Below are 8945 nucleotides of genomic sequence, written 5' to 3'. Positions count from 1 at the left end.
ATGATGATGATGATTTTACCTAGGTATAGCTATACAAATAACCAGCTGTTAGAACAAAATATACATTTTCTTTAGGGTAAAATGTTATGTGAGTACAGATCACAATACTAATTGATGGATGACAAAGGAACAGGTGTCACGTGAAGCTGTATGGTGTTCCTCAAGCACTCTGAATGCTCTGAGTGCGCTGTTTTTTTTTATAGCAGAAACAGCCGTAAGCTAATAAAGTTAATTATATGACTCCTGTTCCCAAATCATTTATTTGTGCGTATATGTGTGTGCGTGTCTGTCTGGTCACGCGCGTGTGGAAAGACAGTGAGAGAGACAAAGACGGATAGAGAGATATACAAACTGACAAACTGAGAAAGGAGATTGTGTGTATGAGAGAGAGAGAGGTGGGGTGAGATGGACAAATAGGTATACAAACTGAAGACGTGAGAGTGAGAAAGAAAGAAAGAAAGAGAGAGAGAGAGAGAGAGAGAGAGAGAGAGAGAGAGAGAGAGAGAGGGAGAGAAAAAGAGAGAGAGAGAGAGAGAGAGAGAGGAAGAAAGAGACAGAAACAAACAGCTTGTTTGTAATAGGGGATATTTTAGAATGCAATTAAGAGCTTTTGTGTTTTTATGATGGTGTAGCGTGAAAAACTCCACCGTAAGTTAAATAATGTAAATTGTTCAATTACTGAAAATTATGTATCAATAACAATTCTAAACAAATGAAACCACATTCTCCTAGCATGTATAATTCTTCGCTGGCTGTCCTATATCCTGTTTATTTCAATTTCAAAATCCTTCTATTTGGACAGTTTCTCAAATTTCTTCCGTGCAATGTTTTTTTTTTTTGTTTTTTTTTTTATTTATCAAAGGAGATATTGATGTCTGTCAGTGAGCGTGTATTTTTCTCTACTTTTTGATTGTTATTATATCCGCCTTGATCCCCTTGTCAGTTCTGATAGGTTTTTTTTTCTCCCCAGATGATTGTGGCTAAGTCGTTGTTGTGTAGCGTTCTATGGTAATTGTTTTATGCCATTTCTTGACTGTTTTCGCATCGAAGTATTGGCATATTGCCCAGTTTACATTGCTACGTACTCGATCGTGTCTCCATACATATTCGGCCAAACCAACGACAAGGCAACCAGAGATAATTTGATCAACTCTCTCACTGCACTGCCTACACTCTGCACTTGATGTTAGCATCTTCCCGTATTTTATTATTGTAGTTGTTTGTGTTCAAGTATCGGTCCCGTACCTTTAGAATCAGACCTTCGACCTTCGGTTTATGGTTTTACCCAAAGATTTAAATCATTGTTGGTAATTACTCTGGCATCGAGCCATGCACTAGTTCTTCTCCGTGTTTCCTTAAATATATTCTTGAAATCCATTCTGATTTTGTTTTGTTTTTCTAACCTTCCAGTTATTTTGTTCTTGTCTAAATCTATTACTTCAATGTAGTGAGTTTCTTTTCAGCACTTCGTCGTTTCCTTACATATAAAGTTGGTCGATTATGTCATATTTCTGAGGAAGATATCTCATATGTGATTTGTAGGTACTCAAAAATGTCATCAAGGTACTACGTCCCTATACTACACGACGTTATCCAAAAACAAAAGCCATTTGCAAAACAAAGATCCTCCTGAAATCAATATAGAGAATCTCTGTTACTGAATACTTACCATAAACACCAACACAAGGAATATTGGTGGAACATTCCCATGAAAACACCTGTCGAGTGTAAACGTAACAAGTCAGATATTGTTCTTTGGAGAAGGGAAGAAGAATGTACTGTCGCAGAGGTCAGCTGTCCTGCTGACCCGAATATCTATTTGAAAATCAAACATATAAAGTTTGCTTTTCTTTTTTGTTTTCAACAGTTTTATTAATGGAATCAGCGTTACTCAAAAGAATAGAGAAGGGTAATGAATCTCCTTGAAAGATTCCTTTTCTTATGGATATCACTTTTTACCTTGTGCATTATGGGTCTAGTCATATTATTGTTATGTTGTAGTTATTTTCTATGCGCATCAGATCTGCTCTTTTTTGTGTGTAATGTAGGTGTCAATTTTGGTATCAGCTTTGAGATTGTGACTTCGAAACGCTGTGGCTTATTTCCTGGCTTTTCTGCGTAAGCTTTGCTATTCATTCAGTTGCTAGTTTGTTTATCTCGAAAATCTAATTTGTAATTGAGTTACTCGTTGATAATTTTCCCCGTCATTTCCGTTGTATTTTATCAAATTCGTAGAGTTTTAACTATTTGTATGGCAAGTTTTGATCTAATTCTCCGATTTTGATCTCTTCGGTCTGATTTAATATTCTCATTTCTAATTAATTTACTTCTCACTATCGCGACGATGGTGATTTGTCTAATACCATATTCATGCTTACCTTTCCGCTGAATTCGTGCACAATTTTTAACAGGCTTTACATCTCGATACTATCCTTTGTAAATATCTTTAAGTTACACATGTAAAGGAGACGGTTGAAAGCTTCTTGTATCATCTATACCACATGTTAGTTTCGTTCAGCAATTCTGCTAATGGGGTTAGCGCTACGCAAAAGCGTAGGAGAGGATAGGGAGTACCCATAGAAGAGTCCTCTTATTATGTGTAGAGGGATGATTTTAATCGCATCGCTTTTGCCTCGAAACGGCATTTCTATGTCATCATGACATGCCTGACGAATTTCATTAATGTTAAAACTGTCTTCTTTATATAGATTATCTTCATCATTCATGAGTGTGGAATGCTATCCAATTCCTTTCGGTAATCAATCCAAACCATGCTAAGGTTTGTTTTCTTCACTCTCACTGTCGTCTCTGATAGCTCAGTTCTTCAACACCTATTCGTTACACCCTTCCTGGCACCATGTTTGGTTATATATTATTGTACTCCAGAAGTGTAACAAGTTTGTTGCATTGCATAGATGAAAGGCGCTCTATATCGTGTTCGCAAGTAGTTTAAATGTCTACACCTTTTAGACACTTTGGTATTTATATTTTGGAATATAAGTATGATTTCCCCCTCTACCATCCAAGCAAGTGTTGATACTAGCCTGCTTGTCACTTCATTGAATGCCGCTACCCGTTGATAGCGGTTTAGTGTTTGAGCTTTCAAACATCTTGCAGCTGTTATTGTGTTGATAGTTCCGTGCCCGCTAAGATGGGCTATGGTTGCCATGTTATATATGTTTTCTTCCCTTTTGATCCCCTGAGATCTTTTGTTCCATTAAATGTTTTGGTTTCATTTTTCCCTTTCAATGTGCTTGGATTTCCATTGATATCGGCACATCTTCCAGCGTTATGTTTCTTTTGTTAATTCCCCCTGTAGAATCTTTTAGTAATTGATTCCAATACCTTATTCTCAGGGAAGAAACGTTCATCTTTTTAAAAGCATTTCATCCTGCACACTCTTACTGATAATTGTTTAAGCTTTATGTTTGAGTCTTCTCATTCATATACATACATGCTTACACATACATGCGCACGCGCACACACACGCATGTATGTATAAGAATGTATGTATCTATGTAGCACAACAAACTTGTTACACTTCTGGAGTACAATAATACATAACCAAACATGGCACCAGGAAAGGTGTAAAGAATAGCTGCTGAAGAACTGAGCTATCAGAGACGACAGTGAGAGTGAAGAAAACAAACCGTAGCATGGCTTGGATTGATCACCGAAAGGAATTGGATAGCATTCCACACTCATGGATGCTGAAGATAATCTATATAAACAAGATAGTTTTTAACACCCACACGCACATACACACATGCATACATACATATATACATACAATACATACATACATACATACATACATACATACAAACATACACATACACACACACACACATATATATATATATATATATATATAAATTAACAGAATGAGATTAAAAAATCTAAGGCTGTGAATAGTTTTCAGAACATTTATAAAGAGGTCTTACGTACGGCTGTTTCTGGGATATTTTATATATTGCTTCATCAGAGACAGTACGAGAAAATGTTTAAGTAATAGTTATTATAGAGAAGATATGAAATACAGAGTGAAGTTGAAGAATGAAAACAGACGTGGGATACGGGTAGCAAGGCCTATTGTTGTTAGCTGTTTTAGCTTTTTTAATTTTTGATCTAGTGTGAAATGTATGCGTGTGGGGTCCAGGTTGTCCGGGTGTAAGATCTTCCGGGGTTCTATCAAAGAGTGTGTGTAATCGATTGCGATTGTGATGGTTGGCGCGTCTTTGAGATGTGATTTGAGATATATATTGTTTGAGCCTGGTATTTGTTGGGAGAAGCCGCTAGCGCCGAGTGTTTGATTGTAATATGGTGCGTGGATATTGAAAATTTCCTCTGTGGAAGAGAGGGCGGATGTACGGGCTGAGATACCCCTGATTATATTATCAAAAGTGGATATGTGGTGATTAGAATGAATGTCAAGGTATTTAAGATATTGGTTAGGTTTGTGGTAAGGGGTGTATTGGGAGGTTAATAAGTTTAGAGTTACGTCTAGAAAGTTAGATGTTTTGTGAGCGTTTCGTATGTGATAGACAGGTTTAGGTTAGAGGTCCTTTCTAGTTCTTTCCAAGGAGGATTTATTTATGCTTTTGGTAACTATCAAGGCGTCATCCCTGTAGAGACCTCCTTTGGTGTTAGGGAAATGTATTTGGAGCTGGTGGAGTATTTATATTTCAACCAGGTCAGTGACCTGGGCGGAATCAGATGATCCCATGGTAATGTCAAATAGGTTGCTATGGTTATTGTTATGGTGATTGGCCTGACACCAGAGTTTGTCCTCAAAAGAAATAAGGGTTTTGCGGGCATTAAGGATTATGTTAATTTCTAATAGGGTTAAGTTAGTAAGGTTATAAGCTAGAAGAAGAGCTTGATTTAGGAGAAATAGAAGAGTAGTAATTATAATTATTTATGTCGAATTATAGGAAGGAATAAGAGTTTTTGTTTTTTAAGAGATGGAACCAAGTAATAACTTCGCCTGTATGAGACCATAGGTTGATGTCTAATCTTTCCTTGACGATTGGTATTATTTTGTCTAAAATATTTTTACTTACTCTTCCTAGGTCGGATTTGGTAGGGCATATTAGGCGTATTGAAAGTTTGGTAATAAAGTCCTTCTCGTGATCCTTGAAGTTGAAGCGTGGAGGTGTAGGGCGGTGTAGTTCCATTCGGTCATCCACTTGTAATTTCCTCATAAGTTTGCAGTGGTTTGTGTTGATGTCATTTAGTGTAGATGTTGGTGCCAGCTTGTAGGATTTGTTGAGTTCTTTCTTTATGAATGTATTATATTCCTCAATAGTAATGGGGTAAATATTTCCTGTTTTATCCGAGAATACGTGTAATTTGGAGGATGCAGAGATTCGTTTTATGGTGTGTGAGAGCTTTTTTTTTTTTTGAAAGGGGGATATGTATTTGGAGAATTTAATGTTTCTAATTAAATTAATCATATCCGCTTCAAATTTTTTGAGATGGGGGATGTGTGGGGAGTGTTTATATGATTTGAAGTTCTAGGTGTTGCTATTATTGTCATTTCTGCATTTTTGACTGTAATGGAAAAAAGCTTTCCATCACATTCTGCGGATGAAGTCCTTAGTTTTAGTAAGGAGGAGTAAGAGGAAAGACTTTTGTGGGGGGAATAGGTGTATCCTTAAGAGAGATGCCAAGAAATTGTTTATCCATTATGAAAGCGTTACCTGAGATAAGTGCTTATAATAACGAGAAGTCGAGCGTATGAGAAGTATTGGTGTCAAGAAGACCCGAAGGTGTCAGGAAATGCTAAATAAGTGCTATGGACAGACTATAGTTAAGCTCCAGGTTCGATAATGATACGAATGAGGAGTCCAACGTAGGTATATATATATATATATATATATTTATGTGGAGAATGGAGCAACAAATACAAGAAGAAGCAATTCTGTTGGGCTAGTTAGCCGTTGTTTTATTATGTGGAGGTTATATATATATATAGAATACAAGAGAAATTACATATAACAGGCAATTTCTACACGCTAGAAGACAGTCAAAACGACCGAAAACCAGAAAAAGTTAAAATATTTCAAAGGGAAGAAAGAATAATAACTTTTACCTTATTTTTAACGGTTAGACCTATAGGTTTCGGATTTTTTAGTAAATAAAATAATTTACTCGGCAAATTCTCTTCAGTAACCAGCCGTCAAAGATTAACATATAGCTACGAGACAAAAGGCATATATATAAAGATGGAGATGGAAATAGCACAGAAATAAATCTAAGACATTTCAATTTAAGAAGGCATTTAATAAAATGATTTTAAAATTATATAAAGAAAAGAATACGCTGTCAATTTCCCGGCAGCGGATGCTTCGCTACCGCTTTTAATTCGGACAAAATTATGTGAATATTCTTAAATTTGCTGTGACCATTATCAACAACTCTTTCAATGTGATGAGGTGGCGGATACATGCTTACCGGCATTTCGTCCGCCTTCACGTTCTAAGTTCAAATTCCTTTCGAGGTCGACTTTGCATTTCATCCTTTCGGGGTCGATAGATTAAGTACCAGCTGAGTACTGAGATCGATGTAATCGATTTACTCCATCTCCCGAAATTGCTGGCCTTGTGCCAAAATTTGAAACGCTTATTAATAACTCTTTCGCCACCAAGCCTTCACAACACACATTTGCATATTTACTCGTAACATACGAAACCGGAAACACACTTCCTGTACCAAACTTATAATAATGTGAAGATAGAAATGTTTAAAACTAAATGTAACGTCACTTGCTAACCTAACTTCCTAAGGACCCTCTCTCTGCAAAGCAAAAAAGTTAATAGAAGATTTACCGCCATTGCAGAGAATATGGTCCCTGTATGAAAGAGGAAACGATAAATATATACCTTTCACAATTACTTTTCAGGAGAGAGTCCGATGGGGACCCAGTAGTTAGCAGGTGGCATTAGATTAACATTTTCGTTCAAGTTGTTGTAGCTGAAGGGCTGGAAGAATATTTCTTACGAATAAACAAAAGTGTGTCCCAAAGGTTTAGCAAAGCAGAAGTTAATAATGTTGCGGCAGTCTGCCAGATTATTGTTACATGCTTTCTGTTAACCCGGCAAAATGAAAAGTTCTAACAGATAGGGAAACCGAGAGTGCCGGAAAACTGGTGGTCTACCTGTATGTATGTATGTATGTATGTATGTATCTATCTATCTATGTATGTATGCATTATGTATGTATGTATATATGTACGTGTGTGTGTCTGTGAGTGTGTATGTATGTATGTATGTATGTATGCATGTATGCATGCCTGTATGTATGCATGCATGTATGTGTGCGTGTTTGTGAGTGTGTATGTATGTATGTAGGTTCGTATGTGTGTATGTATGTTCTCTTCTGTTTTAATTATTTGAATTCTTCCTCTGAGGAAGAAGCTGGCTTATAACAATGTTACAAAGCTCCGTTCTTGGAATGTAGATAACAAATACAAATTCATATTTAAAAAATTGATAAAATCTTGCTTACTTTTAATGTTCTACTTACAGATTGTATTTGTAATGTGCGACTTAGTTGGTCAATTTCTTTTTCTGAAAATCCTAGCTTATACAGATTATCAGTTAGATATTTATTCACAAAACAAAGCGCACCAATTGTTATTGGAATTAAGATGAATTTATAACCTGGGTATAGAAGCTGGAGGTTTCGAAGCAGTTGTCCATAGTTATCACCTTTCTCTTTGATTTTCAAATAAATATTCACGTCAGCAGGACGGCTGACCTCTACGACTACATTCTTCTACCCTTCTCCAAAGAACAATATCTGACTTGTTACGTTTACACTTGACAGGTGTTTTCATGGGAATGTTCCACCAATATTCCTTGTATTAGTGTTTATGTACGTATTCAGTAACAGAGATTCTCTATTTTGATTTCAGGACAGTCTTTGTTTTGCAAATGGCACTGTATATTGTTTTTTGGATAACGCCGTTGTAGCATAGGGACGTAGTACATTGATGACATTTTTGAGTTGCGACAAATCACATATGAGATGTCTTCCACAGAAATATGACATAATCGACATTTTTGTTTCCATCTTGGAGTTCCAGACCTTCTCTGTCTCTCCTTTTTTAGGTATTTCGTAGCTGTCTCCTGTTCTTGTTTGCAAATGAATAGCCTTCGAAGAGAGAAATGATGTTGCTGTCACGAGTTCGAGAGAGGCTGCGCTTCGTGTCGATATTACTGTCTGTCTTCATGAAGTCTTCCGTGAACACACCCATGCATAAATTTCTTTTCTTTCATTCTTTTGGTATGCAGAGCGTTTCACATACAGGTCCTCTTTGAGGTACGTTAGGTTGTTTTGGGGTTGTATGGAAAGTCATCAGGAAGAGAGTACTTCCTGAGGAGCTCACTGTCGATACATAGGATGTTTCTCTTCGCTTTTCAGCACTAAGTTTATTATTGACGCTGTTGTTTAGCAAGTGATGTCTGAGAGAGACTATAGGACATTCGAAGGCGGTCTACACCGATCTCAAACCTCTACCTTCATTACTTCTGCTTATGTAGAGCCTGTCGATATCACTGTTTCTATGGAAGCTTTCAGTTGATGCCAGGATCTTACGGGCTTATACGTTTATGGAGTGGATTTCATCTACAGACCAATCAAGTATCCCAAATGCTGCTACTACAAATGCATTGTTGGATATATTCTTGTAAGAAGAGAGTTCCGACAGTCATATTTTTCTAGGTCTTGTATAATATTCTAAGGTCACTTTATCTTTATTCACTGAACTTCCAATGCCTAGGTATTTCTAGCATTTTTTACGTGGAACAGTAGAGATAGTGAGATCATTAATGCACAGGTTTGAGTTCTGGGCAAGTTCAATGACCATTGTGTCAGTGAGACTCGCTGATGAGAACTAATCGTGACGATACAGGTATGTATATATATATATATATATATAT

General features: G+C 36.7%; 1 protein-coding gene across 2 annotated transcripts in view; it reads left to right on the top strand.

The window, feature by feature from the left end:
* The window catches only part of LOC128247021 (leucine-rich repeat and coiled-coil domain-containing protein 1-like), a 797355-nt gene that overhangs the window by 768217 nt on the left and 20193 nt on the right, over window positions 1–8945 (top strand). The window lies entirely within an intron of this gene.

Source organism: Octopus bimaculoides, chromosome 1 (assembly GCF_001194135.2).
Source record: "Octopus bimaculoides isolate UCB-OBI-ISO-001 chromosome 1, ASM119413v2, whole genome shotgun sequence".
Taxonomy (NCBI): domain Eukaryota; kingdom Metazoa; phylum Mollusca; class Cephalopoda; order Octopoda; family Octopodidae; genus Octopus; species Octopus bimaculoides.
The sequence above is the reverse complement of the archived record's forward strand: the minus strand, read 5'-3'. Positions and strand labels throughout refer to the sequence as shown.